We start from the raw sequence: 24019 nt of genomic DNA, 5'->3' as shown, positions 1-24019 counted from the left end.
AAGTAGCAAATGGTAATTCAACTAACACATAAATCGTGGCATAGATAGGAGTGCACTACATATCTACGAGAGGGGGTATGGACACCCTCCAGGTGATGATATTAGTGGCAGCCATGCTTTGATGTCTGGGAGTGTGCGAGCCCTGATTGCCCTGGGCACAGGCCCATGTTTTCGATTAAGCATGTGAGGTAAGAACGAGTGTGCATCATAATAAAAATAAAAAAAATGCAAAGGCATAACAAACAAATAATACCACTGAGAGCAGATGTACAACAGGCACCTACCCAAAAAAAACAGTATACGTAAAGGGACTGGTAAAATGGAGCCGGTCTTGGGGGTGAGCAGGGAAGTGAGATTTTGAACAGTGACCACCTCCCATATTGAGAGATTGGTTCAAAATCAGTCTGGGTCATCACCTAGAGCCTCAAAGCACAGGAACAATTGAACCCAGAAATGCTAAGGACAGCATGATAAGTCTACAAGGATAGTTAAAAAAGAACCAGTTGTGTAGTTCTCTCCCCACTAAATCAGGAGACATATCGCAAACAACTTTCAAACAGGTAGGGGGAAAGGAAACGAGGTAAACATGCATGGAGGAACACACAACTTGTCAAAGGATATCGTATGATATTTATGGGGTCATTGTGCTCTGGGGAACAATGTCAGATGTAAGAGTCACTGTCGCCCGAAGATCTGCAGCCGCCTTTATGCACACTATGATGTGGTACAGGAGCTCGAATGTCTGCAGCCATCTGTAATGCCTTACGGCATTCTTTGATTACTTCCTCCAGATTTAGGGAGCAGTATGTCTGAGGGGCCATCAGGTTCAGGCATTGTGCTTGTTTCTTGCATTTCATTCTAGCTGACAGTAGTTGTCCATTGATACAGGAGAAGGGGGCCCAAGCCGGGTATTTTGTGTTGTTCCATCCAAGACCAACCGCCTGCAGGGTCAATGAAGATTGATACTTTGCCATCAATCTGGACGTGGAGACGAGCCCAAAAAATAGTCCATATTGAACATGGTGTTTCTGCAGTTTGTGCTCAACTTCAAGGAATGTGTAACATTTTTGCTTGACTGCTAGTGTGTATTCCAGGTGCTGGATTATCCAAACATTGTAAACCCTCAAACTGTCCTGCTTGCATGCCTTGTTCTAGACAATGTACTTGTCTCGACAGTGCATTAGGTGTGCCACTAATGGGCAGGGCACTAGGAGGGAGTTTTCGCCTGGGGACCATATGGGCACTGTTCTACTGAGAAGAATGATGAGAGTTCCTCAGGGACAAAGCTGCATATCCAGGTGTCAATGTAGCCCTTCACATTGCTGCCTTTAGGAAGGCCCACCACCCGATACTATTCCGCCTAGATCTCCCTTCAACATCTTCTGCGCATTCTTCCAGGATGCAAACTTACTCTTGTAGGGTGGACATACGGGATTGCTAGTTTGAATTTTGCATTTGTAGTTGCAACTGCTTGTTCCGCAGAGTGCACCCGATCCGATGGCTTCCGATAGTCATCATGCAGAAGGGTGAAGATGGCACCAATCTTCAACTCCATAAATACGCGAGATCTTTCTATTGCAGCAAGTGCCACATCCAGTTTGCCAGTAAAAGTCTGTGTCTCATGAGACACCTGCTAGTTCTTCGGCTCATTGAGAGCCTGGTGGTGGTGTTGATGGACGTGAGTGAGTGGCTGCGGCACCAGTCCTGGGGCACACCATCATGAAGGTATTGCTTAGCAAGTATGGGCCCACTTGTGAGTGTTAGAACAGGTTGCAACACCCCACAGCACAAGCAGCCCAGTATGGAAAACAAGCAGCAAAATATGAGGGAGGGCTCGCAGAAAACAAGTTGATAAGTGAACGATGTCACTTATACAGGAGAACACAAGACAAGTTCTGTCCAGGAGAACGCCAGGAGTAACAAGGCTAATGGTAGTAAGTAGCAATGTAAGCAATCAAAAGAGAAGAAAAGAGTAGCATGGGGGCCCTGCTTTACAACATGTGGCAGCAGACAGTTCATTAAACTTTGGGGGGTCCAGTTACCTGAGGATAACATCACCATGTGTGGTGCAGGAGGGTTTATGACAATACTGCATCCCTCGAAAGGAGACTCACTGGCGGGAGCTCTGGAGCAGTAACAGTCAGTGTTCGACCAAAATCTTTTCTGAATTGGGGTCCGGCAGATTACTAAGTAAGCCATGACAGCACTCCAGCCACATCTCAATGTCAGTAGGAGGCCATGAGGTCCCAGCGGTCCCCCACCAAGACGCAGTGATCAGGGCTTGGCAGTTCAGAAGTTCTGGATGGAGCGGCTCGAAGGGGTGGTGTACAGTAGCTAATTGGGCAGCACTTCCGAATTACCGCCATCGGTTGTATGTTGGTTCACCAGTGTTGAGGTATGTTGTATTGCAGCAGCGGCAGGCCCGACATGAGCACCTCGCAGCATTCTACTCGGTGCAGGTGCCGAAATATATATCCCTCTGTAGTCTGACAGTTTGCAATTTCGGCAGAGGCAACCTCCTGGTAACTCCCTCAACAGAAGGTGAAAAGTTAGGGGATCTGATGACCGCCCACCGGGGTGTAGGATTTAGAATGTCGGGAATGCAATACTGAGCACTCTTAGCTCGCTCCCGCCATCTTGGCTTACTCAGCCACGCCCCCATCGTCAGCTACTGTGTCCATACTGTTTAAGTACTTTTACTTTTGGGCAATTTTGGGGGTATTGTACACCATCCTGGAGCACAAGTTTTATTTGCATTTGTTTACTTCATTTGTTTGATGTAGTGCCAAGCATGGCTATTCGGGGAACATTTTATCTACAAAAGAAAGTAAAGAAACACTAAGGCTAGCAGCTTAGCTCTGTACTTGTTAAAATATATTCATGTGTATTTGTGCAGATTATGAAGCAGGGGTCCAGTGTAGGGGTTCGGGGATCTCCATCTGGTGATTATTCTGAAGGAGTGGTAGGACATGTCAAAGCATGAACAGTTACATCTGAATAAAAGGATAAGCCCCTGTTATTTCTCTTTTGAGTCTGTCATAAGAATAATTTCAGAGGTTGGGTCCAAGATAAATGGTACCAATTTGTCACAATCTCTAATTTAGATCCAATAAAACAAAGGGAACTCTTCCTTAATCCAGAAGCATTCCTTCTCCAGCCCTTTTGTAATAGTCGTCTGGTTTACAACTTTTTAAGGCAAAGTAACTGAGAATCGTCTGTTAATTCCTTGAATCGCAATGAATAGAGTTTCAGCACTTGAGTTGGGAGACGTGTATGTTAAAGAATAGGGGTGAAATTTGGGTTGTGTTACTTAGTAGTTTTCTTAGATGACTCGGATCACCAAATTCACATTTCTTGGGCAAGGATAATAAAAAAATTAAAGTGCCCTGTTTGGAAAGGTCGCATAATCTAGACAGCCTAGCAGACCTCTGTCCTAGACTCCTGCTAAATCCACTCATTGTCTGCATGCATTGGCTCACCCACAAAGAAGTGATCAGCAGAGGAGCACCTAATGTTGGGGTTGTGAAACTGCACCCCCAACTTAAAACCAGAAGCAAAACAATGATGTAGCCAGGTGCCAAAGCAGAGTTCGACATGGTGGAAGAGTTGACAAAGTATTATTGGTTGGTTCCCTTGCGGCATGGTATTGACCTGGAATACCGAAAGGTGAAGAGACACCTTGGGTTGAGGAAGTGTGAAATAAGAGGGAAAATTAAGAACTCTGATTAATATTGTGCCTGCAGGCTAAACGAGCTATATCAGTGGAGTTTAAATAAATATAGGAGTGATGCATGGTGGTGATTATGGAGCTAGCAGATGTTGGATAATAGGTTCTGGCCCATTTAACACTCTGCCTTTTGACAACCTGGTTTGGACTTTCACTGTGAATGAGTCTCACCGAGTCTCATTTACTGTCAACTTTGTTTTAAAAGGCAGACACTTGCGGCCCCCAAAGCAGTCTAACAGTCTTCTGCGGCTCAGCTGGTCTAAAAGGCTCTGGATTATCTGCATGTGAACAAATGCAGAGCGTATACACATATGCTGGCTGGATGAGTGAAACAATCGTTTAGCTCAGCCTGTTAACTGCACACAGGTACCCTCTCAGAAGGAACACTTCAGGGATTGGTGCTGACCTGGCACAGGCAATATGAGTGGGCATTCATAGTGAAGACTGTTGTGCTTCATTGAAAAGGGCGAGTACTTTATTATACATGGAAGACAAAATCATCATCTTAGTACAGCTTCACCATAGCTGGGATTAGCATGACGCACCAATTACATGGTAAACATGAATCCTGAGTGCAGAACAATTTTTGTCATATTTGAATTCCTTCTTTTACTTGAGAATTTGTCATATCACTCTGCTGGCCAGCTGAAGAATAAAAGTATTCCCCACATAACAGGACAATTTTCCAGTGACTGGGCCTGTTCCTAGGAAAGGAAAGGATAGGGACAAAATATACACAATACTTACTTTTTAACACTCCTCTATGGCTGTGAAGGGTCATTCAAAGTTGAACAAAGGGGACAAGGCCAGTCTACTGGAGTCATTTACAGGAGGGGCCACCTTTTGTAGTTTTTGAGGAAAACGATAAGGCAATTGTGACATTAAGGGGGTGGTTTCAGCCTTCTAACAGACTACTAAAAATGTTCTAAAATGCTGTACAGAAGGGTTGAGGCATGGGATGGCGTCATGATGCATCCTCCCAGGACTTTACAGAGCTAACCCCCTTATGGAACTTTCCACCGCACTTAATTTTGCATCTGATTTTGATATGTTGTTGCAACAGTACATAACTGCCAATCAAACCACATTTTTCACATTCAATTAGGAATTACAACAAACCACACAATCGCATATAGCATACACATACCTAGGAAAATATAAAATTATAAAACATTCAGTTCAAAAATATAAAAATCTATCTAAGTGATAGTCTTCCAGAATCAGTGACTGTGTATTATATGCCAAGGAAAGAAGACTTTCCTCTACAAAGTAGAGAATTTAAGACGGACTCTTTGAAGGCTTTTCAGCAGTAGTGCTACTCTTTAACTAATGATACGGAGTCCTAGAGCTTAGCAGTGGCATTTATTAGCTTACTAGGTATCCTGTATTCCAATGATAAACCTAAGTCTAGCCATCAAGACTCTCAGTGGGAGCTTGTCAGATGTACTCACAACTTCCTCCCAGAACCGTTGCATGGTGGGGTAGCGGCGGGGCTGGTGGGACAAATGTGTCTTTCTGCTCATGTCAAAGCTACTAGATGTTCAGACATGATTAACTCTGAGATGAACTAAAACACGATTTTTATAAAAACATTACTTGAATTAGAATGAACAACTCCAAACAAAGCCCTTACCATCACTATGGTGAACTGTTATTAGATTCCCATGCATTGTAAAACATTTACCCGAAAACTCTTTTACTCTACATTTGATATCTTTCAACCACCACATGTTGAAGACTTCAGAAATAAAGGCAAAAGCTCACCAAAGGAAGACTGAGGAGAACTTGCATGAGATATTTACCAAGGACGATACAAGATAAACGTTTTTAAAAAGAGTGCTGGGGAGACAATTACAAGGTATGAAAAAATTGCTCTGTGACTCAAGGTAAGAAAACTAATCATTAACACAGTCCTCTAGGTTACGGTACAAATCCTCAACTGTAATAGCAACAAGCCAGAGCAGATGTAGCTTCTGTTCCATGCAGACCCATTCCTCTGTATTTAAAAAGAACTTTGTTTTGAAACTGATTAAAAAGTCGGGCAACAATCCCTCCTGAGCAGTGTATTCTGATGGTACTACCACTTATGCCCCTAATCTTCTGAAAACCACCCTTCATTAGACAGCAAGACAACTTCTATCAGAAATATTAATACATCACCCTCACTGTCATCAAATGTGACTGGCTTCTAATGGAGGCAAGAACTAGGTTTAAATGTGTGCTTAACTTACAAAGCATCTCAATATACCATCCTATCTCACAAGACTTGTAAATCTTTCTAGTGACAAAGGGAGTTCAGAAGCGGACGCTCTTTTACTGGAAAGCATGAGAGTCACAATTACTTTTTCAGCAGTGTGTCTCTCTAACGAAGCTTCTCTTGTGACTCACTGCAAGCAGACTTAAGGATAAAGACCTCCTGATCATCGCTCCAAAAACATATGAAAAGACACCTTTCCAATCTGTCACTAATCTAGAACTGCGAGGTCATGCAAGTACACTTGCAGGGCAACAGACTAGCTACAGTCGAAATCACATTTTTTCTGATGTACAAATGCCAAAGCAGTTCTCAGTGTTGTATGACTAAACCACTGTAGCCTCTTCATGTGCTTATTTTCAGATCATTGTTTCTGTACAAAGTCTGTCCAGGCATACTATTTTAACATTTCATTGACCTTGTGCAGACTAGGCACTAACTTAAGAGTTCTTGAATGTAAAGTGCCGTACACTTCAAGTGACTGAGCACTATATCAAGCAGCAAATAAACAGCTAGATAGATAAATGTGAACTTACTAATGAAATCGGGGTAATGTGCTCTGTTTTTGCTCACCTGGAGATTGGGTCAGTATACTTATTCATAACATTGCACTTGCTTCATTGCGAAAGATCCCAGAGATCAACTATTTTGACTCCGTGAAATGTACAGTTCTTCTGTTTTAGGCTGATCAGTTTGTATCGTAGAACTCTTGTTTAGACTGAGACTGTTCCCTTCATCTTAAAACACAGAACCCCTATGACACTGTTGAACTGGCACTCGCTCTACTCATGGTTCTTAAGTGAGCACTATAGCATCCACACTTCAAGGACCATTAGGAAAACAGTGTCTCAAACACTGGAAAGCTGGAGAAAAAGCCATGTTAGGAGTCTCTTTTTAGGTCTGGTGTTAGCCAAGACTTTTGATTTCACTAAAATAGATGTATAATACACCTATTAAAAGGGGCTTTCAGCATGCTCTCTTCATCCACTGGTCTGTTATGTCATTCACATTTATCTTTAAACCACTACAGAATATAGCACAGGGCAGTGGATCAGTTTACTTAAGCCAGTGGCTAACGTCACTCTGACTGATTGTATTTTGCTCTTTCACAACAGCACACACAAGGTAGTATCCATGAGTGCCACAGTTTTTTTGTTTTATCATTACTTTAGTGTTGCCTTTGCGTCTAGAGCTTGATGCAACAGCAGGACACTTCATACCTCCTCCAATAATTTGGTGGGAGCACAGGGCACATTCCAGCTTTATCAGTGCCTACCTATTGTTAATGCGGTTTTAAATTCCATTAGTAATGACCTTTATCTCGGTGCTGCTATTTCACAGCATGCCAGATTGCATTCATTCGAAAATGTTTTTTTTTTTTTTGTAGAGTGATCCTCTTTTTTTTTTTTAATGCATGCAAAGACTTGCATTTATAATTGCCTTAATGTATGTCATGCTGGTATACAGCTTACTTCAGGAGTACAGTTAAACTTGTAAACAAGTATACTGTAGGTGAATGTCCTGACGATATTTCTTCCTAGTTTGCTTTCAGTGCTCTTGTATGCCATACTTATATAGACATTGAACTAATAAATTACTCATTGAAGCTGTGCCATTTATCACAGTTTTTTTATTTATTTTTTTACTTTACGTAACTGGCTATCAACCAGTCTGACTGCCTATCTATCTGCCTACCTGTCTTTACACCTACCCAACAGTCTAAATAGCAACCCATCTATGTATCTAACTGTGCCATCTTTATATTGGCATGTCTATGCAATTGCATCAATTTTTATACTCTTTTCCATCTTTATCAATCTTTGCAAATTTTTCGTTTGGCAGACTTTAATGTGAGATATAACATGCTGCTTTTTTGCACATCCACACACAAAGTAGTCCCCTTTAGTGTCGAGGACTACTATGCTGTGTGCTTATTGAGTCAACAATAGTTTGTCTTCAGCCAATACTTTTTAGATTGATTAGGGTACTGCAGCTACCTCAAAAATAAACTTTTGCAAAAACCATGGCATAACAGAACAAAAAGTGGCAAAGTCAAAAGACTGTCATCTGGCACCAGACTTAGGGCCATATGTACGAACACATTTTCCCATAGACACAGAATGGGCAAAACTGCTTGCTACATCTGGCCCTTATTGGCTCTGAAGTGAGCAACTTCTTGAGACATCGGTTGTTACAAAGACGCACATTCAAACACTGCTCCGGTTATTCCAGTGAAGGCAACAGGGTAGCCAAGGGTAATAACACTACATACTGCCTGAAATCAGGGATTGAATGTATCTCACAGTTCACTTTATTTACCTCTATGTACCTCGAATGCAGGCGAGTGTACGCTCATAACACGGACCAAGAACACTTGGTAGATGTACGTACATCACTCAAGGCTTTCACACAACTTTACACAGTGCTCATCTTTTTGAGTGAAGAATGTGACTCATCTTCTGCACACAGTCTTGGGAGAGTGTGGGGGCCACTGGGGTGCACCTTTAAATGCTGGGAGCCTACTGAAACCCCATTATACAGAGATAGAAGAGATTATTCATCTCCTGTGCCATTATACACCAGCGTCAGAATGCGCATAGTAAAAGTATGTGTCTAAGCACCAGCCCATTAGCGTCCGGAATCCAATACATTGCAATGCACCAGTCCTACGTTACAGACCCACAATAGCTTTCTTAAACCATTCCTTAGGGAGCACCACTGCATGGGTTTTCTGATGGCCGAGCTTTCTCAACACCCCCTGGTTCTCCATTTTCATTACACTACGCAGGAACATCTTCAGGATTTTGGGGGGCTCTTGGCTAAACGTATGGGGGGGGGTGAGAGGTCTGTTCAGATTATCTTTGAATTTACGATACAATTTCAGTTCTTTCATGCCCTCTTTGGCCAGGTCACAGAAAGCTCACAGGCAAACATGTCCAAATTCTAATTGTGTTTACATCCAATATTCAGGAATAGTGACATGTTCTTTTAATATTGTAACACACCAGCAGCTGACTAATATCACTGAAAATCTCGGTGACGCCCTCAAACTTCTCATATGAGGTCTCCTGTTTTGAACTAAGAGAAACTTTTTATGGATGCTGCATGAAACAAACACCACATTTCTCTGCAAAAAGTCTGTAACAGACTCTCTCACACTGCCCACATGAAAAATAAATTAAAAGAAGACGGTACTTTAAACAGCGCAGTTTAAGAATTATTCAAATTCATTAGGACAAGACTCTATCTTACTCTATCTGGGGGTTCCTGAAAGGCTGCCCATGCCTTGAAACGTCTCTTATACTGAGAGGTACAGAATTCATGTGGGTGTTATACTCCACAGCAACACTCACTCAACATTAATATATATCTTAAAATATATGTTTCACATCCAATTGATTTTCGATTAAAATAATGGCATTGATCACAAGGTACTACTTTTGAAAGTAGTGAACGTGTCGCCCAAAAAATAGTTTTTAAACTTTAAAAAAGGTGCGGACAAAGCAGACCTGGTCAGTGACTGGGAGCAAAAACAGCTTTGTCAGTAGACTTTCCTGATCACGTGTACACATCCCCATTCTGTGTCAGGCTGGCAAAAAGAGCGAACACGTTTTAGCTGCTGGAACAGTCATAGCAAGGTCTACCCCTCTCCTCTCGGCGATTTTATTTTATGTTTGACCCAGACTCTCCCTATGCTGTCTGGACAGCCCCTGCCTGTATGAAATACACCCCACCCCTTAAATCCCCACTGCAACCTGCCGCCCTCCTCTGTTAACCCTGAAGCCACTGCCCCTTCCCTTTCCTGGCACCCTCTTGCCTGGAAGACAGGAAGTATTTTGGAAAAGGTCAAGATGGCTGTGTACAGCATGCTCTTTGTCTTCTCATTAACCGAATGATCATGATTTGAGGCACAAATAAGTGAAATGAGCGGAACATGCAGAAAATAGGTGGAAGCAAAGACTGCAATATTTACTGAAGGATGGGGCAAAATGTAATCCACACACACATGGGACAAAAAAAGCAATTCACAGATAGGTTGGCTGAAAAGCATTTACACCAGACTCTTAATACATTCCACTTGCTCTAGTTGTAAAGAGTCCCTTGGAACAAGTGCTGTCTCATCCAACAAGTCCAAATGCCACCAGGTGTAGAACTGACACTCCCAGGCTGGAAATAAAAACATCTCAGGCAAAATACGGGACATCAATGACAAACAAGCCGAGCTAGAGAGGAATCAAACTAAAAATCCACTAGTAAAGAGCCCATGTCCTCTTGAGCACACAGTCCATAAGGGTCCCCCCTTAATTGAGGAAAAACTAAATTTCCTTCAGCAATGCCCCCACCCAGCCTTTTTGTCCTAGGCCTGATAAGCAGACAACAGCCCTCTATAAGCAAAATCACAATCATACCCAGACGCCCCTGGCTATCAATCACACTTTTGCAGTACGGTAGTGTGGTGTGGCAAGGTAGCATGTTCCAAAGATAGTTTGATCATGCATGCTTTATGCACATTTAACATTAAACAACTCGTGCCATATTCTATAACCTTATCACGTGGGTCCTTAAGCAGTCCTTGTGTTGTGTGTAGGTATTATCTACCAGAAAACCACCCTTTCCCCTTCATTTTCTGAAGAGTCTTGAAGTGAGTGAACCAGGCATCATGCACTTCCTTTGAAAGCAGGGATCTTCAAAACACATACGTTTCCACAGCCCCCTGAGGTTCTTAGGAAGAGCCCCTTGGGAGGACATTCTCACAAGGCGTCGGGCTGCTGACATATAATACTCATTGCAAACATGGTGGGTAGATCCAATAAAATAAATAGGAGGACACCTTCGTCTATTTCCCAAAAGATTGCCAGAAGGTTGTAAGGACAGCCATCACTCAACTTTTTAAGGACTTCTCAAATAAACGCAATAAGAATTCACTGTGAGGTACACAGACTACCAGTGGCACATGCAGACCAGGTAACAGTCATTCTAATTAGTAATTTAAAAAAAATGAATTTGGCAATGGAGAGAGAGTTTACATATCCTGAAATGCCCCCAGGAAGAACGGATACATCTGCCGCTTCATTACAGGGACTCTGGAGGTATAAAGACATATTTCCTGGAATGACCCCACTTCCTCCCTTCTCACAATCTGGAGATACTGGATCAATGCAGATTAAACAGAATTAGGTTAATACCATTTAGATGATCTTGTTAAACATATTCAATGAAATCTTCTTAGAGCACCAGTTATGTTTTCAACAGTTGATCCACTTGCAGGATTACAATAAATGCGGTCTTAACTACCAGCAGGTGTAACTATTATGAAAAAGCATAATCTCAAATTAAATAATTAGAAAATATTTCCATAAAACAATATTACCTCATTTTACATTACTAGTAATTGTTCTGGGAACTTCAGCCGGGTGCCGTGGCTCAAACAAGGAAAAACAAACAGAACGGTAGAACGGAAATATTTGTTTCTTTATTAAATAAAAACAAAAAATCAGGAACTCGTTTTTCAGCTCAGCAGCTAGTTACAGCACCAGGTTTGCTCCACTTATGCCTGGAGCTCTGCCTAATATTTCCTAAATTAAGTTAATATCAAGGTCTATATGACAATGTGAACCTTTGACTGGAAGCACAGTGCTATGCATTTGCCAGTAACAATCCATCAAAAATAGGATAATTCAAATAAAAGACATGATATTGATGGGCCATCGGCGCTCTGAAAATAATAATATGAGTGTTCTCTGGGCTACTTTTTTGTATCAAGTCCTTCGCTATATTTCACTTATAGTTTATACCACATTTTAAATTACAGATCACTGTTAGGTCCTCCTCACATTTTCTCAAGTGCAACAAAGTACACAGTGCAAAAAATGTACCTTGGGACGTTACTATTTTCTGAAAGTCAGGCTCTTTCAGTGGGTGGGACATGATGTTGAAGTCAGCAAGTTTCTTTGGAAGTTGGATTAACTGGGCTTGCACAGAGGCCTTTGTCCTGCTTGAAGCATTTGGCGCCAAAAGCAAAGAAATGTCAAAGCCACTGGAATGAATTTGTCAACCTATTCCAAGTCCTATGCTTGGTCTTTTATGGGTCCTTTTTCTAGCAGGGTAAGAAAAGTGGTTGTAGCCAACTAGGGCTCCACAGGACCAGACCTTTCTTTTGGAATGTCATGTGGTAGCCTTAAATTTCATTGACAAAAGCTGAAAGCAGGCCAAATCAACAATTCTCACACATCAAGGCCACACCTCTCTTGGGGAACATCGGTGCCTGAGGATGCTACTCTGCAGCCCAAAAGACCCAATTCTTTTTGTTGCTGGAAAGGTCACTCCTGGCCTCTTCCACAACTTGCATGTCCTCAAGGAAGGAACTTAGGGTCCATGTCTCATTCCAGTAAGGGTGGCTACAGGGTCCAGTGCACCTACTCAAACAGGGCAACTGACTCTCCTACACAGGATGGAGCCACACTTCTGCCTTGTGCATCACTGAACCAGCTGCAGGAGGTGAATCAGTTGACCCCTCGAGAGCAGTTCCAGCGCACTGGCCCAAGTCAGTCTTCCCGGGTGTGCCAGGCAAGGGTCTTGCTTCAACAGATATTTTCTTCAAAGTCCAAGAATATTCTGATGATCTGGCTGTGCGGTGTTACTTTTACCCAATGCACCAGCCAGTAAATGGATATTTTCCAGGACCTAATATCACAGAATTACTACCAATAAGCCTACTCCTTTATAGCACTTCCTGTCATATTGAACTGTAAACCTTCCTAGAGGTCTCTTTGTAAGACAGCAGAGGTCAAGCTTCCTTCTCAGGATTCTCAAGTCGCCTACGAGATACTACTTATGAAAATAAGAACCCACACCATGTTTGTGATCGATGAATGGCTTTCCATCCTTCTATGGGCAGAGAAAAATATCTGAGACAAATGTTTGAGACACAACAAGTACTAGCAAAGCCCAACAGGTTCGGCAAGTGAATTTAAGCTCTTAAAAAGGTGTTAGAAACAAACGGCCGCTGCTAGTAAGAATGTGATTACTGTACTTTTTAGATGTAAATAATCACTCATGGTTTCTATTTGAGAAATAAGGATTCAGTCAATAGAAAGAAGACATAAAATGCTTCCAAAATGTGATTATACGTCTCAAGTTAACAGCTGCCTGCTCATGAGTCAAAGAGGCCAATGGATGAAGGAGGCTGAACCAGACCTCTGTACGGATACAATATATTTGCTATGAACTGCTTTTGTGCCAGTAAGTTACAATCCTAAAAATATAGTTTCACTAGTGAACTAGATTATTGATTAATAATAGAAATGAACTCTTAATCCAGTACCTAGAATTTTCCTGGCTGAAATTGTAAAAATAATTTTGATTGGCTGCTCCATATGTTATCTAGACAGCAGCAAACAGTATTTGGTACATGTTCACCGTATAGATGGGCGTTACACAACTTTTAAAAACTGGAATCCTTGAATATAACAACTCTGGTCATGTACTTCAACATCCATTGAGAACGTGAAATATTATGATGCAGATATCAGTGGGACGACCAAAAATTCGGAGGGCTTTGAGTAGCCAAATAAATATCTGAGGGTTAATCCCAATTTATTTAGAGCTACATACTGAATTCAGTGCTCAATTTCCCAGAAATTCGCTTTATGATTTAATGAAACTTTGTCGGATTAATTAAAATCATCACAAAGAAATACAGTGCAAAACATTGTCAAGCATTTATCATCTTATATTTTCTATAAAACAATAACTCTTCTATTATATTAAATAAAACCATACGCATAAAACTCATCAAGGTTGAAAACATAGCTACAATTGCCCTAGCCCGCGGGTAACTAATCAGGTTATTTCTTAAGCAGACAAGCCTTCAGGATTTGAAATATCCTTCAAGATGCCATTTAGCCTGCATTTATCTTATCCCATACTTAACCTTACAGGTTGCTTCAAAGTGGAGTGTGCTTATAAATTACACACATAAAATTTGTCAGAGGATATATTTAAGTGCTGTACATTCAACTATAATATCTGTTTCTAATTGTCAAAACCCCAGACCTGTTTAGGTACAGAATAAGTCAGGAAAATGTAACAAGCATTTGCAATGTAATGGGTCTTGCATTTGCTCGAGTTAGAGCTATTAGCGTTGCAAATTCCTAACTGTACTTTTCGTGCCACATAAATTGAAATTGAAAAGTAAAACAGTTGACATAAGTAAGCCGATTCAAAGCACTATGGCCGCCATGAGCACGAAGGACGGACAAAAAAGGGAAAAGAAGTTCGCTTGCAGCCAAACGTATCGGCAAAACTGCAATTATCCATGTAACAGAGTTGGTGTCCAAGACGGTAACAAAACCGCCCCAAGGAAGGACAAACGTAAAGCCTTTACCAATGATAACAAAGGATTTTTGAAAGACAAGCCCATGAACAAATGATAGTGATGGTGTGAGGTGGGCGTGGTTAAAAGCCCACAGATAGATTACAACAGCTCAAACCGCTTGCGCTCTCGACCTAAAAACACAGCTACATTTGACCTAAACCACCTAACCTAACCAAACGGGCTACCTCATAAGTGCCAAGTGCATGTAACCATTATATACATAAGTATGCAGGATTAAAAATCCATCAAAAAGTCATGTGAACTGCATTTACCATATCACACTCAGAACCATACTGGTTGCTTCAAAGTGGCAAGTGCTTGTAAAAAAAAAATATATATATATATATATATATATATATATATATATCCAAACGTACAAACACTGTCCTGGTAAAGTGACGAGGCAGATTCTTAAGAAGTCCGGTGAGGGTTCCAGGAACCCAAAAATCTCACTTAAATCAATTTCTCAATCCAGAAAAGGAAAACCGGACACCATGGCCATGCAATTTTACATTTATTGACGCGTTTCGGCCGTAGCCTTTCTCAGTAGGATGATATAACAGAGTGGCACATAATTCAATACAATATATGCCCATAATTGCCCAAACGCATAACCTATTTAGATGAAGGCAATTGTAAAAAGAATAAGTATAAGACTTATTAAAGGAAATGAACACGCTGGAGCTAAAAAAAAAAAATGCTTTATGATGGTAAAGATACAAACATTCTTTCTACCATGGTCAAAAACTATCAACTGACAAGTTAATGTATTTGAGGCACCTGATAAGCATAAGATAAGGGTCAGGTGGACATATCTCACCCCAGCATCAAGAAATGAAGACCAACAATATGTGATGAGAAGGAAGCAAGTTTGGGAGGACGCATGCAAAAGTCTCCTGTAAGTGCCCGCACAGTCTACATCCACTAGATGCCCATTACTGGATCCGTTTTCGGGTGCCATCTTTGGTAGGATATCTGCCTAATCGCAATTTTAGAAATGTGTCCCTCATGCGTGATGGAACATAGAAGTCCAGATAAGGCTGAATTGCCAGTTCATGATGGAAGCTAATCACATTCCAGGCATGCTTCTTTGCACCTAAGGCCTCCGTATCAGCAAGGAATAAATTAAACTTTTATCTTTCTGTTCAAAAACTGTTTAAAACAAAACGTATATACGTCAGGAAACCCAGACTGCAAACCAAAACTTTGGAAGCACTCTAAAAAGGTAGGATCTCCAAGCACCAGCAGATTCCGAATGATATATTTCAAACCAGCAATTATTTGCTGAGGATCCAACTTCTGATTTAAAAAAAAAAAAAAAAAAAAAAACACAGTTGCCTCATTGTAATTCGTCTTTGAAGACCAAATTCCAAAGGTATTTCGACTTGGCCAATAGCTTTTGGGATTTTAAAAACAGACTGGCAGGCCTTTATTACCAATAAGTCCAACATATTGGTATCCTTTCCCTTAAAGATAGGAGAGCCATTGGAAATAGTCAGAAGCAGCTTTGCTCCGGTACCTAAGATGATGATTACATGATTGGAATTTTAGTGAATCATGTAATGACTTAAATGCAAATATTAACAATGATTTTCGACGTATGTTAAAATGGTTTTAAATGAAGTTTTATCAAATAGGATACCTTAATATTTATAAGACTTTACAATCTCAAATGACTTGCCCTTTGCCTGCTATAATAGAAGTTTGGTATTAGAAGGGTCTATTGGCATTACCTTAGTTTGCTTAGTCTCCAGTTCCAAACTGTTAGCTATAATATATTCAACAAATGTAGCAATTAGTTGTTGCAATCCTTTACGGGTTTGGCTAAGTATTATTGTATTGTCAGTATACTGTAAATACTTTAGATGGCAGTTAGCAAGTTTAGGAAGGTGGCATTAATCTAAGTCCTGGAACAAATCTGACATAAAAAGATTTAAAACACACGGGGCCAACACAGTCTTGTTTAAGGCCATTGCAAGTTTTGATTCTTCAAGACAGACTGCAACCATCACCTAATTTAACTTTTACCCATGAATATAATAGCATCCAACAGTTTATTGGGAATTCCCCTAGCCTGCAAGATTGCTCCATGATATAGCACGTGGAAGAGAATCAAATGCAGCTTTTTAATCAATAAAATATATATTTAAAGAAAAGAGAAGTCCATGCTAATGCAAATTGATATATATACATTTGTACAAATGTTTTTAACTTAAATGATTTCAGGCTGCCGGGGAGGGCGCATGTGAATCTGCATCAGAACATGCCCCGAACAGATGTAAATTGGGTAAGTGACATTTTCCGGTCGATGGCATGTGTAGCTGCAGATACACATGCTGTGCATCGACTACAAAGCAGTTAGTCCTCCCATAAAAGCGATGGTTAGCCTGTAGGAGTTGGAGTTGTTTGAAATAATGTTCTGAGTACAGCTTGAGCCACCTTGGCTTGCTGTGTTGCTAAAACATCTACACAATAGTATTTAGTAAATGTATGTGGTGTTGACCAAGTAGCTGCTTTACATATATCAGCCATTTGTATGTTTCCTAAAAAAGCCATTGTAGTGCCTTTCTTCCTTGCGGAATATGCTTTAGGAGTAACTAAGAGTTGTCTTTTGGCTTTAACGTAGCATGTTTGGATGCATTTTACTATCCATCTTGCTAATCCTTGCTTTGAAAGGGGGTTACCTGTATGAGGTTTTTGAAAAGCTACAAACAGCTGCTTAGTTTTTCTGAATGGTTTTGTTCGGTCTATGTAGTACATTAGTGCTCTTTTAATGCCTAATGTATGTAGAGCTCTTTCAGCCACAGAATCTGGCTGTGGGAAGAAGACTGGCAGTTCCACAGTTTGATATGAAAAGGTGATACTACTTTTGGAAGAAATTTGGGGTTAGTTTGAAGTACAACTTTATGTTTGTGTACCTGTATGAACGGTTGTTCAATAGTAAAAGCTTGAATTTCACTGACTCTTCGTAATGATGTAATTGCGACTAGGAAGGCAACTTTCCATGTCAAGAATTGCATTTGACATGAGTGCATAGGTTTAAATGGTGGACCCATAAGTCGCGTAAGCACAATGTTTAAATTCAAAGAAGGAACTGGAGGTGTCCTGGGTGGAATGATGCGTTTTAAGCCTTCCATGAAGGCTTTAATAACAGGAACTCTAAATAAAGAGCTGTGCTGTACATTTTGCAAATATGTTGAAATTGCAGTAAAATGTATTTTTATGGAAGAGAATGCTAAATTTGATTTTTGTAAATGAAGTAAATAGCATACAATTTCTTGTATTGATGCTGTAAGAGGGGCAATCTGTTTAGACTGACAATAATATAAACATTTTTTCCATTTGTTAGCCTAGCACTGTCTAGTAGTGGGTTTTCTTGCTTGTTTAATCACTTCTATACATTCTGATGGTAGTTGTAAATACCTAAACTCTATGACCTAAGGATCCAAATCGCCAGATTGAGTGTGTTGGGATTTGGGTGTCTGATCTGTCCTATGTTTTGTGTCAACAGGTCTGGTCTGTTTGGTTGTTTGGAGTGTGGTACTACTGATAGGTCTAATAATGTTGTGTACCACGGTTGACGGGCCCACGTTGGCGCTATAAGTATCATATCGAGTGTGTTTTGACGCAATTTGTTGACTACAAATGGTATGAGTGGGAGTGGGGGAAAAGCATAAGCAAATATCCCTGACCAATTGATCCATAGAGCATTCCCCTTGGATAGGGGATGTGGGTGTCTAGATGCAAAGTTTTGGCATTTTGCGTTTTCGCTTGTGGCGAACAGATCTATGTTTGGTGTTCCCCATCGTTGAAAGTATTTTTGAAGTACTTGAGGGTGAATCTCCCACTCGTGTGTTTGTTGATGATTTCTGCTGAGAACATCCGCTAGTTGGTTGTGTATCCCTGGAATGTATTGTGCTACCAGGTGAATTTGGTTGTGTATTGCCTATTTCCTAATTTTTTGAGCTAGGAGGGAGAGCTGGGATTAATGAGTCCCTCCTTGCTTGTTTAGGTAATACATGGTGGTCATGTTGTCTATTTTGATTAGGACATTCTTTTGAGTGAGAAGAGGCTGAAGAGCTTTGAGTGGTATGGAGACAGCTAACAGCTCTAAGTGATTTATGTGTAGCTGTTTGTGTTGGGCATCCCATTGTCCTTGGATGTTGTGATTGTTGAGGTGAGCTCCCCAGCCAATCATTAATGAATCTGTTGTAATTATGGTCTGAGGCACAGGGTCTTGAAAAGGCTGCCCCTTGTTTAGATTTGTGGAATTCCACCACTAAAGGGACATGTATGTTTGGCGGTCTATCAATACTAGATCTTGAAGTTGACCGTGTGCCTGTGACCATTATTGTGCAAAGCACTGTTGAAAGGGCTGCATGTTTAGTCTTGAATGTGTGACGATTGCAATACATGATGCCATCATCCCTAATATTTTCATGACAAATTTGACAGTGTACTGTTGACCTGTGTGTATCTGTGCGATTATATTTTGGAATGCTTGTGTTCTTTGTGTAGTTGGACTTGCTAGCGCTTTTTGAGTATTTAGTATTGCACCTAAATACTGTTGTATTTGCGCAGGTTACAGTTGCGACTTTTGGTAATTTATTGAGAACCCTAGCGTGTGCAGGGTTTGTATTACGTAATGCGCATGGTTTTGACATTGCGTATGACTGTTTGATTTTATCGGCCAATCGTCTAGATATGGAAAGATATGTTGTCTTCTTAGAAAGGCTGCGACTACTGCTAGGCACTTTGTGAATACCCTTGAAGCTGTTATTCCAAAGGGAAACACTTTGAACTGATCGTGCTTTTCTTGAATGACAAACCTGATATTTTCTGTGCGCCGGATGGATGGGTATATGAAAATACGCATCCTTGAGGTCTAATGTTGCCATGAAATCGTGTTTTTGAAGTAGTGGGATAACATCCTGGAGAGTTACCATGTGAAAGTGTTCTGACAGGATGTAAGGGTTGAGGGTCCTGAGATCTAATATTGGCTTTAGGGTGCCATCGTTTTTGGGAATCAGGAAGTATAGTGAGTAAACTCCCGTCCTTACTTGATTTTGTGGCATGGGTTCTATTGCTTGTTTGAGTAATAGAGATCCGACTTCTTCCTGTAACAGACTGATGTGTTCTGTGGATAATGTGTGTGGTTTTGGTGGAATGGTTGGGGGAGTTTGTATCAATTCTAGGCAATAACCATTGCGGATAATTGATAGTACCCAATTGTCTGTGGTAATGTTTTGCCAATTGGTGTGGAACTTTTGTAGTCTTCCTCCCACAGGGGAGGTGTGGAGTGGAAGGGAATGAAACAAGTCACTGTTTAGTGTGTTGTGAGGTTTGTTTAGCTGTTTGATATTTCTCTCTACTTCTGGGATACTGCCCTCTATATGTACTCTTAAATCCACCTCGTTGGTATTGAGGTTGGTAGGCTGGTTTTGCCTGCGATGTGGATGCCTCTGCAGTTTGAGCCCTAAATCCACCTCTAAACTGGTTTCCAAAATGACCCCCTGTATTGTGTGGTGTATAGTGCACCCATAGCTTTTGCAGTGTCTGAATCCTTACGCAATTTTTCAATTGCAGTGTCCACTTCTGGGCCGAAAAGCGTTTTTTTGTTGAACGGCATATTCAACACCGCTTGTTGGATTTCGGTTTGAAACCCGAGGACCTGAGCCATGCATGCCTACTTATTGTTACAGCCGTGTTGACACTCCTGGCAGTTGTATCTGCTGCGTCTAGGGTAGACCTAATCTGATTATTGGTGATGGCTTACCCTTCCTCCACTATTTGCGGTGCCCTTTTTTGATGTTCCTTGGGGAGATGCTGAATTATATCTTTCATCTCATCCCAATGGGCCCGGTCGTATCTAGCCAACAACGCCTGTGAGTTGGCTATTCTCCATTGGTTGGCTGCCTGGGATGCAACTCTCTTCCCTGCAGCATCAAATTTCCTACTCTATTTGTCTGGTGGGGGTGCATCACCTAATGACTGAGTTTGCCCTCTTTCTGGCAGCGCTTACCACTATTGAGTCTGGAGGGAGTTGCTGAGTTATATAGACAGGATCAGAGGGAGGTGGCTTGTATTTCTTTTCTATCCTGGGAGTTATTATCCTTGCTTTGACTGGCTCGCTAAATATGTGATCAGCATGATTTTAGCATGCCTGGGAACATAGGGAGCAACTGGTATGTTAAATGCGTGGAGGAGAGTGTATTAAACAAACAATTGTCCTCCAATGGCTCAGTGTGCATGGTGACACTATAGTATACTGCAGCCCTAGCTAAAACTTGATTGTACCCTGTACTATCCTCAGGTGGTGAAGGCTTAGAGGGATAGCAGTCTGGGTCATTGTCGGGAATGGGATCTGGATCATAAAGATCCCATTGGTCTACATTGTCTTGTTGCAAGTCAAACGAATGTGATGGTGACTGCATTGGTGTAGGACTGGTAGGAGGAGAGATATGCAGGTGTGAAGAGTGAGGAGGAGACTGAGGAGGAGAAAATTGAGGAGGTGGTGGTCTCTCCTTTGGCTTTGGCTTTGGCACTTTAGCTGGAGGCTGTGTAGTGTCCAATTTCTCCTGAAAGGCTAATTTCCTCTTAGGTTTTAGAGGAGCTGCTGTTAAAATCCTGCCAGTTTATTTGTGGATATGAATCCTGGCTTGCCTTTCGTCCATTACTTCCAGTATTGGTTGTACTTGGGAGTCCTCCTCAGAAGTCTTATGGCTTTCTTTGAGTGTCTGAGAAAGTCCATGCTCCTCGGTGTAACCTGCTCTTTTCGGCTCCGAAGCTGGCTTTTTCAGTATCGAAAAAGATGGTGTTGTGGATGGTCTCAGCTCTGAAAGAGATTTCTGAAATTTCGACTCCGAAGAGCGGTGTTTGCTTGAGTCGGAAACTGAGCCTTTCATCAACTCCGATTTTTTCAGAGCAGTGGCCTTTTTCGGTGCCGAATTGGCGGTTTGGTCACCGGGTGTCTTCTTTCGGGTCGAGTCATGGCCTTCCGGCAGTGGCATATCCAAGGCCTTATATTTCAGTCTTTGTGATGGTACAGGGGCAGGCGTACTCACGTGCTGTCCTGCCGTGACCGGTCTGTCTTCCTCTGATTCCTGGTCGGAGTCTGAACCTCGAACGGAGACTGCTGTCTGCATGATGTCTTCCTCTTAGATGTCGAGATGTTCGGAGCTTTTAGACGCCATCTCGAGCCTTCGTGCTCTTCCGTCTCGAAGTGTCTTTTTTGATTGAAAGGATCTGTAGGCCTCACAATTTTCTTCCCAATGATCTGGGGGAAGGTAAAGATTACAGACAAGGTGTTGGTCTGTATAAGAGAATTTGGCGTGGTACGGAGGATAGAATCGGAATAGAGTCCAATCCATGAGGCTTCCACGAGGTCAGCCCGACCAGACCCGAGTTAGGCACGCACACCCCGAAGGGCGAGTAGAGATGTCTTTTCCGACTATACTGAAGTGTTGATAGAAGATGTAGACCCGATCGATACAATACTGACGAAAATAAAGCGTTTTCGAAGTTTTCTGATTCGAACTATCGAAGTGAAAGGAAACACGTCCGAACCTGACTGCGGAAAGAAAACAATCTAGCATGGAGTCGATGCCCATGCACAATGGAACCGAAGAGGAGGAGTCACTCGATCCCGTGACTCGAAAACACTTCTTCTTCGAAGAAAAACAACTTGTAACACTCAGAGCCCAACACTAGATGGCAGAAGTATATGCACACCATGTGTATCTGCAGCTACACATGCCATCGAACATATGTATATGTGTGTGTTTTTTTTTTTTTGGGGGGGTTTGTGTCTTTTTAAACAGCTTGCTCTCCCAGCAGGGTGAGGGACAAAATGTTAGTAATAGTAGATTGGCCATTCCGAAATCCCAATTGGAATTAATTCCTGTGCTGTTACCCTCTCTTCCAGATCGACCAGTAAACGAGAGGAAAAAACCTTTGCCTCAACATCAATTAAAGCAATTAGCCTATAGTTTGCAGGGCTGTCTATCGGGCTACTTTTATAGACTGGCTGCAGAATACTTCCTTGCCAAAACACTGGGATTATTTTCAATGATAAAACCTCATTATACAAAGGAGTCTGTACTTCAGCCCACAGATCGGGATTAGCTTGAAATATAGAGTTGGCAAGACCATGTGGGCAAGGGGCCCCATTTGATCTAATCCAACAAATAAAAGTGACTATTTCTTTTTTACTCAACAGTTTGAGATCATATAAAGTCAAGGATGTGCTGTGACTACTCCAATTGTTTCAGATATGTTTTTCATCGCAGGATGATGAATCATTATTGGGCCAGATGTATTTTCTGAACTAGGGCTATACAGATTAATGATGAACCCCACCCATACATTCGCCATAATATTAGCACTATGGGCCCTATTACCTCCTTTTTCCAAATTGTTAATTACACCCCAAAAAGCTTTAGCATTTTTAGACTTGGTGGTACTTAGAGCTACAGTACCAAGAGACTCTGTGGATTAGGCTACTGTCTTCCAAACTTCTTGTCTATACTATTTTCTTAGTAACCTCAATTTTTCCATAAGGGAGCGATGGATTAACCAGTGACACTAACTGAAAGCAGGCCTTGAGGCCTTGTTTAAAACTTTTATTGAATGAAACAATTTTGGCGTATACTATTTATTAGTGGTAGATATTAAGGGGTTGCCTTAGATAGATTCTTTGCAGTACATTTCTCCACCAATGGTTTTCCACTTGTCCAACATACTTCCTCCACTTGTCATACCCATACTACAATGGAAAAAAAAAAAAAAAAGCTAATTTCTGTTTTTTTGACTTTGCCAAACTAGCCTTATCAAACTATTTGTCAAAAGAACAGCTTGTTGAAGCACATTAGCTTTATGAGGACAGCAAACTGGCAGATCTAAAATTAGTGACAGAGGGTTCTGATCACTTTCTGCTCTTGGAATGACACTATAATCAGCTAGTTTTGGGCCCAAAACGTCTGATATAAGAGTATAATCAATGACTGAACCATATTTTAAGTTTTTAAATGTTTGCCAACATCTAAAAATTTCGATGGGAAGGACTCTGAGCATTATTAGGCCTAACAGCTGAATGTTTCCCCGACAGAACTTAGCTGCCCCCTTCCTAGTCCTATCTGATGAATTGAGCAATACACAGTGTATATTAAAATCACCAGAGATGACTAAACCAGTAGTCGGATAACGGAGTACCAAGGTTTTTACAGCACATAACAGTAAACAGTTAGGTCATTTTATTACTTCTTGTACTGAGAAAAATATTCAACAATATCAGTTGGAAATCAAACTGTAGAAGTACATCTTTCAACCATGGCAGCAGCAAGTCCATAGATTCTGCAACAATGCTCAATTCTGTTGCAATATAAAATGAGAGGCCGCCATTGGCACAACCTTGGTTTGTTGTCTGTGGAGCTAGAAGGTTGAATTCCTTGTAATCAAAGGGGTATCTTGTTCTTTCCATTTTTCCTGGAACATTAAAATATTGAAGGTTAGTAAAAAAGTTACTGTATTTGGGTCAGCCAGCAACCGAGCAAGACCATGAACATTCCAGTAACAGAATCTATTTTGCTTGTTTTTCTTCCAGATATTATTGAGATTTCAGTCTCTTCTGCCAGATGCTGCATTGGTAAGGGTTGAGGGGAGC

The 24019-nt window shown here is 41.3% G+C and overlaps 1 protein-coding gene across 1 annotated transcript in view; it reads right to left on the bottom strand.

The window, feature by feature from the left end:
* The window catches only part of LOC138288559 (guanine nucleotide-binding protein G(q) subunit alpha), a 520535-nt gene that overhangs the window by 178161 nt on the left and 318355 nt on the right, over positions 1–24019 (bottom strand). The gene's annotated exons all lie outside the window — the stretch shown is intronic.

This window comes from Pleurodeles waltl, chromosome 1_1 (assembly GCF_031143425.1).
Source record: "Pleurodeles waltl isolate 20211129_DDA chromosome 1_1, aPleWal1.hap1.20221129, whole genome shotgun sequence".
NCBI classification, from domain to species: domain Eukaryota; kingdom Metazoa; phylum Chordata; class Amphibia; order Caudata; family Salamandridae; genus Pleurodeles; species Pleurodeles waltl.
This window is presented reverse-complemented; position numbering and strand designations above follow the sequence as displayed.